Source organism: Canis lupus, chromosome X (genome assembly GCF_048164855.1).
Source record: "Canis lupus baileyi chromosome X, mCanLup2.hap1, whole genome shotgun sequence".
Taxonomy (NCBI): domain Eukaryota; kingdom Metazoa; phylum Chordata; class Mammalia; order Carnivora; family Canidae; genus Canis; species Canis lupus.
The window spans coordinates 48,552,977-48,566,337 of NC_132876.1; the positions used below are offsets into that span (position 1 = coordinate 48,552,977).

Genomic DNA, 13,361 nt, shown 5'->3' on the forward strand with positions numbered 1-13,361 from the left:
TACACATACCCCAAACATCTACCAGCTCCCTCAATTCACAGTGCTTGCTATGAGCCATACCCATCCACATCAGGTGTTAGAATTTTCTGTCTGATTCAGGTAACCTCTCTTCCACCACTTCAGGGAAACTCACAAATTCTAACCCTTTAGACACCCACTTTTACAAGAGATCTTGACATCTTTTTCAAGTAAACTGCCATAAATATTGTAGTATTTACATACATAGTCATTTAAGTCTGAAACAGCACTACCATTTTTATTAGGTTCCTGTTTTATTTTTAATGTATCGGTATTGAAAAAAATCTCCCAACAAAGCCCAGGTCCAGATGCCTTCAACTGTTGAATTCTATCAAACATTTAAAGAATTAGTACCAATATTCCTCAAACTCTTCCAAAAGGTAGAAGAGGAGGGAACATGTCTTAACTCATCGTAGTAGCATTACCCAAATACCATGTCAATATGTTGACACTAAAAGAAAGCTGCAGACCAGTATCTCTTATAAATATAGATGCAAACTTAAAAATTAATGAATACTACATCTGAAACTAATGATGTACTATATGTTGGCTAATTGAATTTAAATAAAAAATAAATATAGATGAAAAAATCCTCAACAAAGTACTAACAAACTGAATCCAACGGTAAAGTAAGTCCATGATGACCAAGTGGGATTTATGCAAAGGTGGTTCAACATTAGAAAATCAACATAGGGATGCCTGGGTGGCTCGGTGGTTAAGCGTCTGCCTTCAGCTCAGGGCATCATCCTGGAGTCCTGGGATCAAGTCCCTCATCAGGCTTGGCTCCCTGCATGGAGCCTGCCTCTCCCTCTGCCTATGTCTCTGCCTCTCTCTCTCTCTCTCTGTGTGTGTGTGTGTGTGTGTCTTGTGAATATATAAATAAAATCTTTTTTTTAAAATCGATGTATTAATGAGGGCATGTGACATGATGAGCACTGGGTGTTATATGCAACTGATGAATTACTGAACTCTACATCTGAAACTAATGATGTACTCTATGTTAACTAAATTTAATTTAAATAAAATTTTTTTAGAAAGGGGATCCCTGGGTGGCGCAGCGGTTTAACGCCTGCCTTTGGTTCAGGGCACGACCCTGGAGACCCGGGATCGAGTCCCACATCGGGCTCCCGGTGCATGGAGCCTGCTCCTCCCTCTGCCTGTGTCTCTGTCTCTCTCTCTCTCTCTGTGTGACTATCATAAATAAATAAAAATTAAAAAAATTTTTTTAGAAAACAAAAATAATTTTATTCTATAGGTAAATAAATAAACAAATTTTATTCTATAAGGGAGAAAAAGAAAGAAAATAAATGTAATACACAATAGTAACAGAATGAAAAACATGTTTGCATCCTTGGAATGAACCCTACTTGGTCATGGTGTATGATTTTTTACATATTGCTGAATTCCATTTACTAATACATTAAGGATTTTTACATCTATACTCATGGGGGATATGTAGAGTGTTTTTTTCTTCCATCATCCTTCCTTTCTCCCGCCCTCCTTCCTTCCCCCATCTTCCTTCCTTTTTCTTTCTTTCTTCTTTCTTTCTTTCTTTCTTTCTTTCTTTCTTTCTTTCTTTCTTTCTTTCTTTCTTCCTTCCTTCCTTCCTTCCTTCCTTCCTTCCTTCCTTCCTTCCCTTCTTCTTTCCTTCTTTCCTTCCTTTCCTTCTTTATTTCCTTTGTCTAGTTTGGATATTAGGGTATTACTAGTTTCATAAAATGAATTGAGAAGTATTCCCTTCTCTTTTATTTTCTGGGTAGAGATTTTGTAGAATTGATGTTAATTCTCACCTTAACTTCAGATTCTCCAGTAGTATCATATGGGCCTGGATTTTTGGGAGAGTTGTTGAATTACAACTTCAATTTTTTAATAGATGACTTTTCAAATTATCTATTTCACAATGGGTGAGTTATAGTATAGTATATTGTATTTTTCAAGGAAATGGTCAGTTTTGTCTAAGTTGTCAAACTGATGTGTGTAGACTTGCCCGTAGCATAGTATACTCTGATTATATTTTTTATGCCTGCAGAATCTATAATGACATCCTCTTTCAAACATGATTTTGGTCATTTGTCTCTCTCTCTCTCTCTCTCTCTCTCTTTTCTTTTCTTACCATCTTGCTGGAGGTTTGGCAATTTTTTTATTTTTATTTTTTTAATTTATTTTTTTATTTATTTATGATAGTCACAGAGAGAGTGAGAGAGAGAGAGGCAGAGACATAGGCAGAAGGAGAAGCAGGCTCCATGCACCGGGAGCCCGACGTGGGATTCGATCCCGGGTCTCCAGGATCGCGCCCTGGGCCAAAGGCAGGCGCTAAACCGCTGCGCCACCTAGGGATCCCTATTTTTTTTAATTTAAATTCAATTTGCAGGCATATAGTATAACACCCAGTGCTCATCACATCCCATGGTTTGACAATTTCATTGATCTTTTGGAAAGAATCAGGCACTCGTTTCATTAATTTTCTCTATTATTTTTCTCTTAAATTTCTTTGATTTACACTCTTTATTTTTGTCTACCTTATTCTGGTCTTGATTTCTTTTGCTATTCTTTTTCTAGATTCTTGAAGTCAAAGATTGGATTATTGATTTGAGACACTTTTGTGTTTTTTTAATGTATGCATTTAGTGGTAAAACTTAGCTCTCAGTACTGCTAGATCACACAAATTTTGATAATGAATTTTCATTCCGTTTAAATATTTCATTTTCATTTTTTTAAGATTTTATTTATTTATGAGAGATACAGAGAGAGAGAGAGAGAGAGAGAGATAGGCAGAAGGAGAAGCAGGCTCCATGCAAGAAGCTCGACACGGGACTCGATCCCAGGTCTCCAGGATCACACCGTAGGCCAAAGGCAGCACTAAACCGCTGGGCCACCCGGGCTGCCCCAGTTTAAATTTTTTTTATTTTTTTATTTTTTTTAAGATTATTTACTTATTTATTTATGACAGAGAGAGAGGGAGGCAGAGACAGAGGCAAAGGCAGAGGCAGAGGGAGAAGAAGGCTCCATGCAGGGAGCCCGACGTGGGACTCGATCCCGGTCTCCAGGATCACACCCCAGGCTGAAGGCACCGCTAAACCCCTGGGCCACCAGGGCTGCCCTTCCAGTTTACATTTTTAAAAATTTCCCTTGAGACTTCACTTTGACTCATTGGTTATTTATTTATTTATTTATTTATTTATTTATTCATTTACAGTAGAAAATCAAATTCAATAGGTGTATGTATGAGGAATCCACAGTCATGGTAATTTCAAGGAAATCACACAAAATGAGATATATATATGTCATTCTGAACCAAGGAGAATGCGGTAGGGGTATGGGATTTCTGAGGAAAGGAATGCACTTCACAGGGTGGTAACAGGAGCAGGTGTTTGGCAATTAGATGTTTGACCTACCATATAGGATCACTCAGATAAAATTTATCTCTGTTAATAACTCTTATTCTGGGAAAGACTCCCCAATTTAGATATTTCTGTGCGGTTAAAAGAGGGACAGAACTGTCTGCTGAGTCTGCACATTCTCAAGTGCCTTTAGCTCAAAATAATGCACATGCCAAAGTGGCATCTTCTGAGGTGGGGGCTGTCATGAACCCCTTCAGTTTCCTCCAATAATACTTCCTTGGGAGTGTCACATATTAAATATTGAGCAGGTGAATTATTACATCTCATTGATCCAGTCACTTAGTCCTAGCAATAGGTCAGTTTAGTCAAACTAATTTCAGGAGGCAGTGATGCAGCTATATTCTCAAAGGTACACCTATGTTTCAAGTAATCAGGTATTAAATAACAAGAATTTCTATGGAAACAAAAGAAAAACAATGGTTATGTTTGGATCAGTTGTTAAGCCAGTTTCTGTGTTCTGAGGGTTGCTAGTTGATGAGACCTCTAGATGTCAGACTTGAAGCATTTTTAGACAGAGTGAGGGCAGGTAGAGGCAATCTAACAGATCTTCCTGTTTTGCAGTTCAAATGTCTTTGGAGATCTTTTGAGTGGCCCATAGAGCAATAAGTACAAATACTGTCTATTAATGAGCTATTGTGGGGATTTCTTTACATCAAGTCATTCATATTTAGTTTGCAGGACTTCAAGAAAAGGGAAGTTTTAGTTCCTAAATGATTTCAAGTCACAAAGATTGGAGAAAAATCAAAATTTTAGTTTGGAGTGTTGTAGCCAGGCATTGGAGAACACTAGAAGGAATCAGGACTTAATCCAGTTTACAACAAATAGTATTAAAATCTAATATCTACAAATATGTGTTATTGAAACATATTTTGTCTTGATAGTAGCCCTCATCTTTACCAAAGATAACCAAATGAACAATAATTTGTTTGTAAAATAAGTCTAGACTTATTTTGACCCATCAGTTATTTAAAAACGTGTTGTTTAGTTTTCAATAGACACTGACCATATCTCTAACTCTGCAGCTAACCGTGATCAAATGATATGTAGTCTCCCATCAATCTCTTATCTAGAGAGTCCACTTCACCCCCCCTTGTATGTCTACAGCAGTAATCCTAGGGCAGGGGAGGGCAGAAGGGCCAGGCTGGGAAGGAGACTTAGGCATGGTAACGTGGGGAGGTATTGGTACTGGAGCTGTACCAGCCAGGCCTCTCTCAGCCTTCTGATTCCCTCCTCTCAGCTTCTCAGATACTTGATTACCAGTAATATTGAAATGGTACCGAATCCTAGAAACATCATGGCTCCCTTCCTACAGATCCATGAAAAGAATATGCCCAAGGTGAGGACTCAGGCCCAGTTCTGGGAACCATCTGAGGCAAGCATAGGTGCACTGGGGCCATCAGGAGGGAAGGCAGTGATCATAAGAGGCGACTACAGACCCTCAGCCCCATGCTGACCTGAGATTTGACCCTCTACTCCCTCTGGGGAAGCCTGCTGTCCCCGAGGCTGCCTTGTATCTCATGTCTGGCTCAGACTAAGTTCACACAGGTGACAAAAGTTCAACCATCATCCAGTGGGACCCCAGCCCAACACCTGCATGTTTCCCATTCTTACCTAGATTGCCAGGGACAACCAGGGCAGGTGATGGAATGGGCTGCAGCCATGGGGCTATTTCCCCCATATTCTCTCTTCCTCTCTGACCCCCACCCCCATGATAGAGCTTCATTCCCTTTCCTTTGCTTTGCTTTCTCTTCCTTTTAATCTCTAGTTCCCCTATGTCCCTCCCACCTCTCCACCCCTACCTTTATTCCCTCTTCTGTCTTCATCCCCCTCCCTCTCCCTCCCTGCCTCCTGGGCCTTGCCTCACTCACCTCCCTGCCCCAGCATCCTGGGCCATCCTTGGGGGCGGGTGCCATGTTTCTGTAGAATGCTGGACCCCTAGTGAGGTAGCAGAGCCCTGGGCTCCCACTCCATTCCCTCTTATCTCTGGAGCCTTCAGTGGGGACTTGGAGGAAGGAAGGGAGGTAGGAAGGGGAATACAGCCCTGGTGCCTGGGCTCCAAATGTTTCTTGTGGCACTGAAGAAGGGAATAAGGGCAATCAGGTGGGAGCTACCCAGTGGAAAGAGAGGGAGGGGAGGGGAGGGAGGGAAAGGGAAGGAGGGAGGTTTCACAACTCTGACCTATCAGTCACTTCTTTCTATTTTGGGTTTTGGACAGTGCCATCAGGGATTGTTTTCCCAAGCTGTTACGCCTGGTAAGTGCCTACATTCATCATTGTCTCTTACTAACATTGATCACCTCCACACCTGCCCTCTAGCCCTTTGGGTCTTGCCTAGATTACATGTTTGTGTCAGACCCTTATCCATTTTAGGGAACCAGGACCCCTGAAAAAGACATGAATATGCTCTCTGGAAAAATGTCCAGACACAGACACACACACAGACACACACAGAAACACACACACACACACACACACACACACACACACACACAAGTTGAATATAGTAGTAAAGACTTCCAGGACCTCATGATGAAAACACCCACTGTAATCTTGTCTGTGTAATTTCCAGTGCCTTTTCATACCTAACCTCTGGCTCTCACCCTCTTTTGGGCTCATCTTTTTGCCCTGAGCATCCAGGGCCACCTCTCTGGTCTCACTAACTGACTTCTTCTTCCCTTCTCCAAGATGGCCAGGAGTCACCACCACCAGTTACCATTGATACTGACAAACCCTGCTTGATAAAGCCCTGCAAAGTGAGGGAAAGTGATCAAACAATGTTTGAGGTATTATAAAGGAGGCTTTATCAGCCACATAGTCTCAAATGCCTTTTGATTCCAGGAAATCTACAAAGGATATGAGACACTGGAGAGTCTAGTCTTGCAATTCCTGCAGCAGTAAGTACCCCTGGGAATCTGAGGAAGGAGACAGTTAGGATGGGTGAGGCCACTCAAGCTCAGGACTGCTGACTGGGTCTTGAAATCTCATTTGGGGTCCAGACCACAGAGATAGACTGTCCTCATTACTCCCCCACAGGTACTACTTGGTCTATGACTCTGGAAACTGTCAGGGTCTCCTTGGTGCCTACCATGATGAGGCCTGCTTCTCCCTGGCCATTCCCTTCAACCCTGAGGACCCAGCCCATGAGCAGAACTCAGACTCTGCTCCTGGGCCTTGTGTCTCCCCAGGGGACACAAGGAAGCTCCTGGAAACACCCACACTGGCTAGACCACCACCTTCTGTTCCTCTTTCTCTCCTAGAAGCAACTTGTGCAAATACTTCAAGGAAAGCAGGAATATGAAGAAGCTCAAGGACCTCTGTGCATGTGTAATGGGGAAAATTAGGCAGGGAAAGGCAGTGTGAAGGGATAATTGTAGGGCCCAGGGTGTGGCCACCCCTGACCTTCACTTACTTTTTCCTTCCCCTAATAGCCCTGTGTGTTTTCCGGCTGAAGCATACAAAATATGACATCCTGTGCTCCCCCTATGTGCTGCTCACAACATAGCACGACCTCAGCTCCCTCGTGGTGGACATGTGGTTCCGGACGGTGAGCACCTGCTTCCTCCCAAGGGCAGCCCCAGAAAGCCACACAGGTGGGTAGGACATTTAGTTGATTTAACACCTGGGCTCTTCCCTTTCAGGAGAAGATTCTCTGCTTCTCTTTCAATGAGGTGTTCAAGGAAGGTGAATGTGCATAAAGCCCCTCCCCAGATGCTCCTCTGCTCCCTCTCTACTGGCTGGGCTCCCTCTCAGAACTCTCCCAGCTTCCCTGATCCCTTTCCTTTTCTTCATATTCCTGCTGTATTTTCCATCTTCCACTCTGCTTCCAAACCATCGTAGTATGACCTGCATCATGCATGTTTGCCATTCACAATTCAGGCATTAGGAACACAGGCTGTGGAGTTTGATGGCACTCATCCAAGGTCCTTACTCTGTGACCTTGGGCATTTAACCTGTAAGTTTCCTCGTGTGATAATGAAACTAATAGTATCTATCTCTTGGGTAACTGTGAAAAATGCATCAAATGACTCCTGAAGTGGTTTTCACAGGACCTGGCACATAGGATGGTCCTTGTAACCGAGAGCAGATTATTCCTATTGTTGCCATCCCCATACCAAACACTCTGACCTCCAGAGAACAATTGTCCCCTTCACGTGAATATCAAGTCAGACCCTGACTGAAGAATACTGTGTAAGGGTGTGAAGCACGTATGACTTTAAGGTAGTATTGTTTGTTGTTTGTTGTTGAAGTAGAAGGAATGTCTTGGTTCTGTTCGTGCCTTTACCTGGACTTCCATTGCTACCCCTAGGAGCAATTCTAGGTGAGTGGTATATTGTAGGTTGAACACTCAGCCCAGTCTGTGTTCAGTGGTGTGGGAATGTAGTGTTGTTGTTGGGATTTTCTCAGTATTGTAAAAAGCAAACAGGTACACCCGAAGTGTCTAGCTTGGTGGTCAAGGGCATGGGCTCTGGAATTAAAATGTGGGTTATCAAAAAAAAATGTGGGTTATCTTCCTGACCCCACTATTCACCAGGGGTATTACTTTGGTTAAGTCACATGCCCTCTCGGTGACTCAATATTTTCTTCTGAGAATGAAATTAGACTGTCTACTCCTTGGGCTGTTGTACAGAGTAAATGTAGGTATAAATTGTCCTTGGTTTGGGTGCAACTGGGTGACTCAGTTGGTTAGGCATCCCACTCTTGATTTCTGCTCAGATCACGATCTCAGGGTCATGCGATTAAGCCTGACATTTGGCTCTGTGCTCAGCGGGGGTCTGCTTCTCTCCCCCTCACTCTCCCTATGCCCTTCCCTGCCCCTGCACTCTCTTTCTAAAATAACCAAATAAATTTAAAAAAAATAAATAAAATTGTCCTTGGTTTGGGTATAAACCTATTAATGCAGAGAAGCTGGCAGACAATCTCCAAACGTTGACTCTGTGGGAAGGCTAGAGGTACCAGCCAAGGAGTCTGGGAGGCAAACAAAGTAGGGGTATGGTATGGAAGTTTTACACGCACTCATTTGTGTGTTAGAGTGTCTGTGTATAATATACGTGCATAATTTCATGCATTTTACCAACTATGTAGGCTTTGCGACTATCTCTACAAACAAAATACAAAACTGTGTCATTACCACAAACTTCCCTCATGCTACTCTTTATAGCCACACCTACCTTCTCCCTGGCCCCATATCCCTAATCTCTGTCAAACACTATCATAATTTCAAAAGTGTCATATAAGTAGAATCATATAGTATATAACCTTTTTAAATGGATTTCTTTCACTTAGCATAATTCCCCTGAGAGCCATCCAAGTTGTTAAGTGTATTGATAATCTGTTCCTTTTTATTGCCAAATAGAATTCCATTGTATGGATATATCACTGTTTGTTTAGCCATTCACTTATTGAAGGACATCTGGGCTGTTTCTACTTTTTTAACTATTATGAATAAAACCGTTATGAACATTCATGTACAGGTTTTCAGGTGAACACAAATTTTCATTTCTTTGGGTAAATTGCCTAGAGTGCAATTGCTGTATTATCCATTAATTACCTGCTTAGCTTTGAGGAAAAAATGCCAGATTGCTTTCCAGAGTGCCCCTACCATTTTGTATTCTCACTAGCAATATCTGAGTGACTCAGTTTATCCATAGACTTGTCTGCATTTGGTGTTGTCACTATGTTTTAAGCCATTCTAATAAGTATGTTCATATTTTATTGTGCATTTCCATGATGACTAAAGATGCTAAATATTTTTTCATATGCTTACTTTCCATCAGTAAAATCTCAGGTTCTTGAGTTTTGTGCATTGTCTAATTGGATTAAGAGGCCAGATGGTAGCTTCTGAGCCCTGGCTCAGGCTACCAGTCAAAATAAGAGAGGGTGAGGCTCCTCAAAACTTACTTTTCTTGGCACAGGGGGCCCAAACTGAGGCTGACGCTATTTAATGTTCCTCAAATTAAGATGTATCTTGGGACACCTGGGTGGCTCAGTAATTGAGCATATGCCTTCTGCTCAGGGCCTGATCCCAGGATCCTGGGATCAAGCGTTGAATTGGGCTTCCCGCAGGGACCCTGCTTCTCCCTCTGCGCCTATCTCTCTCTGCCTCTCTCTATGTGTCTCTCATAAATAAATAAATAAATAAATAAATAAATAAATAAATAAATAAATACAATCTTTAAAAAAATTAAGATGTATCTTGGATTTGTAATGGGATGGAGTTGGGAAAATCTCTGGGTCCATCAGTGGGGATCTGGATAGAAGAAAAAAAGGGAGCTGTGGGATGAAGATAAACAGTGGAAGGAGAGATATATGGGGTGGAGGGAAATGCCTTCTACATGATCCTAGATCCAATGCTCTCAACCTCCTCTATAGGATGCAAAACATTTTTCTCTTAGACTTGTGGTTTTCAACTCTGGATATACAGTAAAATCCCCTCCAGTGCCCAGACTTGAGAAACTGAATCAGAATCTCTAGGGGTAGATCCAGTCATCAGTATTTTTTTTTTATTGGTGTTCAATTTACTAACATACAGAATAACCCCCAGTGCCCGTCACCCATTCACTCCCACCCCCCGCCCTCCTCCCCTTCCAACACCCCTAGTTCGTCATCAGTATTTTTAAGGCTCCCCAGTTGATTCTCAAGAGCTGTCATAATGAAAGCCTTATCTAATGGTATATTAGTTTGCTAGGGCAGAGATACCATAGACTGAGTGGCTTAACAACAGAAACTTATTTCTCAAGTTCTGAAAACTAGAAATCCAAGATCCAAGTATTTGTAACATTGGTTTCTTGTGAGGCCTCTCTTTTTGCCTTGCAGGTAGTCACCCTCTTTCTTGCTCCTTCTTTACATGGTCATCCTTCTGTGCATATGCAACCTTGGTATCTCTCCATATTTCCTAAACTCCTCTTATAGGGACTCTAATTATATTGGATTAGGGTCTACCCTAATGGCCACATTTTAACTTAGTTACCTCTTTAATGGCTGTATCTTCAAATCCAGTCATGTTCTGGGTATAGGGGGTTAGAGCTTCAACATATGAATTTGGCTGGGACACAGTTCAGTCCACAACAGATGGTGTAAGAGCTACCTTGGTCTGAGAAGTTCAGCTGCCTTTTATCTTTTTTCCTATAACTACCACACGGTACTTTTACAATCACCTTGTTGGGCAGAAGTTGGTCATGTGGCCTCACATAGCTGCAAAAAAGGCTACAAATATGGTCTTTTACTGGGAACACTACTATCCCCAATAAATTTTGGATTCTATTATTAAGAAAGAAGGATAATTGGTATAGAATATATGCTACACTTTTATACTCAAGGCAACTAGAAGCACTCCCTCAATTTATTATGGACTTTCTACCCAATTTTCAAACCGCAATTTTCATGGGTTCAAACAAAACTACTATTTTAGAAATATCTAAGATCACTTTCCCATCCTCCCAAATCCCATGTTCCAGACTGCTTGGCTCATCACACCTTAGCATGCATCTTTTTAATCAATGTCATTCATTCATTCAACAAATATTTAGAAATTACCAATACGTGAGAGGCACTGTGATAGGTACTATAGATAAAGAAGAGAACCTGAAATACATGGCCCTGGTTCCCATTGAGCTTATATTTTAAAGGGTTGATATCCTCAGGGATGGAATATTATTAAGAAAATAATATGGGGAAATACGATAGAGAGATACTAGGATGGGGAAGGCAGGGAAGAATTTTCTGAAGAAATGACTTTTATCTGATACTCAATAAGAAGTAGTCAGCTGTGGGAAGATATAGAACCTCAGGGAACAGCAGAGGGATCACCAAAAGAGAGGCCCTAAAGTATGAACAAGCTTGGCACATTTAGGAAATAGCTTGGAAGTCAATGTGCCTTAGGACAACAGTGTTAGGAAATGAGATTAGAGTAGTAGGAGGGGCCAGGTCACAGAAGGCCTTATGGGCCATGGGAAACACTTGGGGTTTTGTTCTTACTAAGATGGCACCATTGAGGCATTTTAAGTAAGGAAGAAATATTATCAGAATCTGCTTTATTAAAGGTCACTCAAAATGTTCTTTATAGAACAGACTGAAATATAGGAGCAAGGAAATGAGGTAGGAAATTACTACAGATGTGAGAGTGAGAAGTTACAGTGGCATGGACCAGAATCTTAGCAATGGAAGGGGTGAGGAGTTTGAAATGAGATATTTTTCAGAAGTACTAAACTTGTGGTGAAGGATAGAAAGTAATCAAGTGTGTCTTTTGGAATGTGGATCTTTGCAACTGGGTTAGGATGGTTTTCTTAAATGTGGAATTGAGTAGAGGGTCAGGTTTAGTGCAATGCCAGGAAATTGACAGTTCTGTTTTGGTCATGTTGTTTGTGGAGCCTATGAAAAAATCTGGGTGGAGCCATGTTGTTGGATATATATAAGTCTGGATTTCCTGAGAATACTCTTGGCTACAGCAAAAACAAAACAAAACAACTATACAATTTAACAGAAAATTCAATCATAAAATACTTGATTCCACATATAAGCAAGACTCCGCTGTAAATTCTGGAAAGGATACATGCCACTGATCCAGGATAGAGGTGACAATATGAAGAAAGACTCAGAGTCTCACTGAATTTTAATCTGGGTGACAGTGGGACCAAGACTCAGACTCGGATTCAAACTGGAATTGGACTCAGACTCGGACCCCGAGGCTTTGTCTCCTCCAGTTTTTATCAAGAAATCTAGCAGATTGGCTATAGGAATGATTAACTTTGGGAAGCAGAGAAAAACATGTTTACTTCAAAAGATAAAAGAATAGACTATTGACTCAAAGAAGGGGGAGCAAAGGAGCTGTATCTGGAGAACAATGTGGTCAAGAGCCAGTATGCTGACTCAGGACCTTCCGTATCCCCACTGTGCTGAGGACTACACGATTCAGTTCTCAGGCTCTGCAGCTGGTTCCCCACAAATACAAAAACTTTTAAAAATCAATTTTACTGAGCTATAGCTTATATTCAATATAATGCATCCACTTTGGGTGTATAATTCAATAAATTTGGATAAATTCATTCTCACATGTAACCCCTACGGTGGAAATATAGAACATTGGTATGAAGGCTTTTCAATTAGCAATAATCGCGCCTGGGATAAACCTCATTGGCTACGATACTGCCACTGCACAAAGCTGGTATGAAGGCTTTTAAGATCCCTGTCACTTTCTTCATGAAGCTCATCATGTTGCTAGAGAGAAAATCATGCATGCATGTAAATTAGAGAAAGATATAAAGAAGTAAAGGATAAGTTTCAATAACTATAACAGTTCTTGAAGAATGGCACTTTGGTGAAGATATCCATTGTAAAATGCTGGCTCTAATGCAAATATATTTGGGGCAGGAAGCTTGCCATCAACATAAAAGTCAAGGGAGAAATCAGGCCAGGACACAAGACTTTCATTTCCCCAAATATCTCACCAATATGAAGTGCCCATAATTATTCACAACCTTGGCTTAAAATATTTGGAATATCTTTGGAACATAAGTAACAAAATGCACATAAATTTTTCAAGAGTGACATTTATGGGATATGTAGAAAGCCAGCACTCCACAAACATAAGTTTATGGTGTCATTTTAAGATTTTCTGGCTACCACCTCATAAGAAGACAGGGAACTTCAGGACAAATGAGGGATTAGCAAAGCAAGTACTCAATATCCTCCCAACTCCTCTGTTTTTTTTTTTCTAACCTGACAAGAGAAAGATTTCCTTCCTTTAGGATATCCAAAAATCATTTTGTGATGGCAAGCCCCATCAGGAAGCCCATGACATTTGTTTTAGCCCAGAGAAAAGGAGGGCTTTATTGGGAACATGAGTTCAACTAGAGATTGGAGGAAAACCTAGAAAATGGTGTGTGTGTGTGTGTGTGTGTGTGTGAGGGAGATATAAACAAAGTCCATGGGCTAGTAAATTTTTAAT

At 41.2% G+C, this 13,361-nt stretch overlaps 1 non-coding gene across 1 annotated transcript; it reads right to left on the minus strand.

Annotated features, from left to right (window-relative positions):
• Nucleotides 1-12,431: 12,431 nt before the first annotated feature.
• On the minus strand, nt 12,432-12,577 carry LOC140628967 (U4 spliceosomal RNA). The gene has a single exon (XR_012026874.1). It is a non-coding gene; the product is annotated as a U4 spliceosomal RNA (small nuclear RNA).
• Between the last annotated feature and the right edge of the window lie 784 nt (nt 12,578-13,361).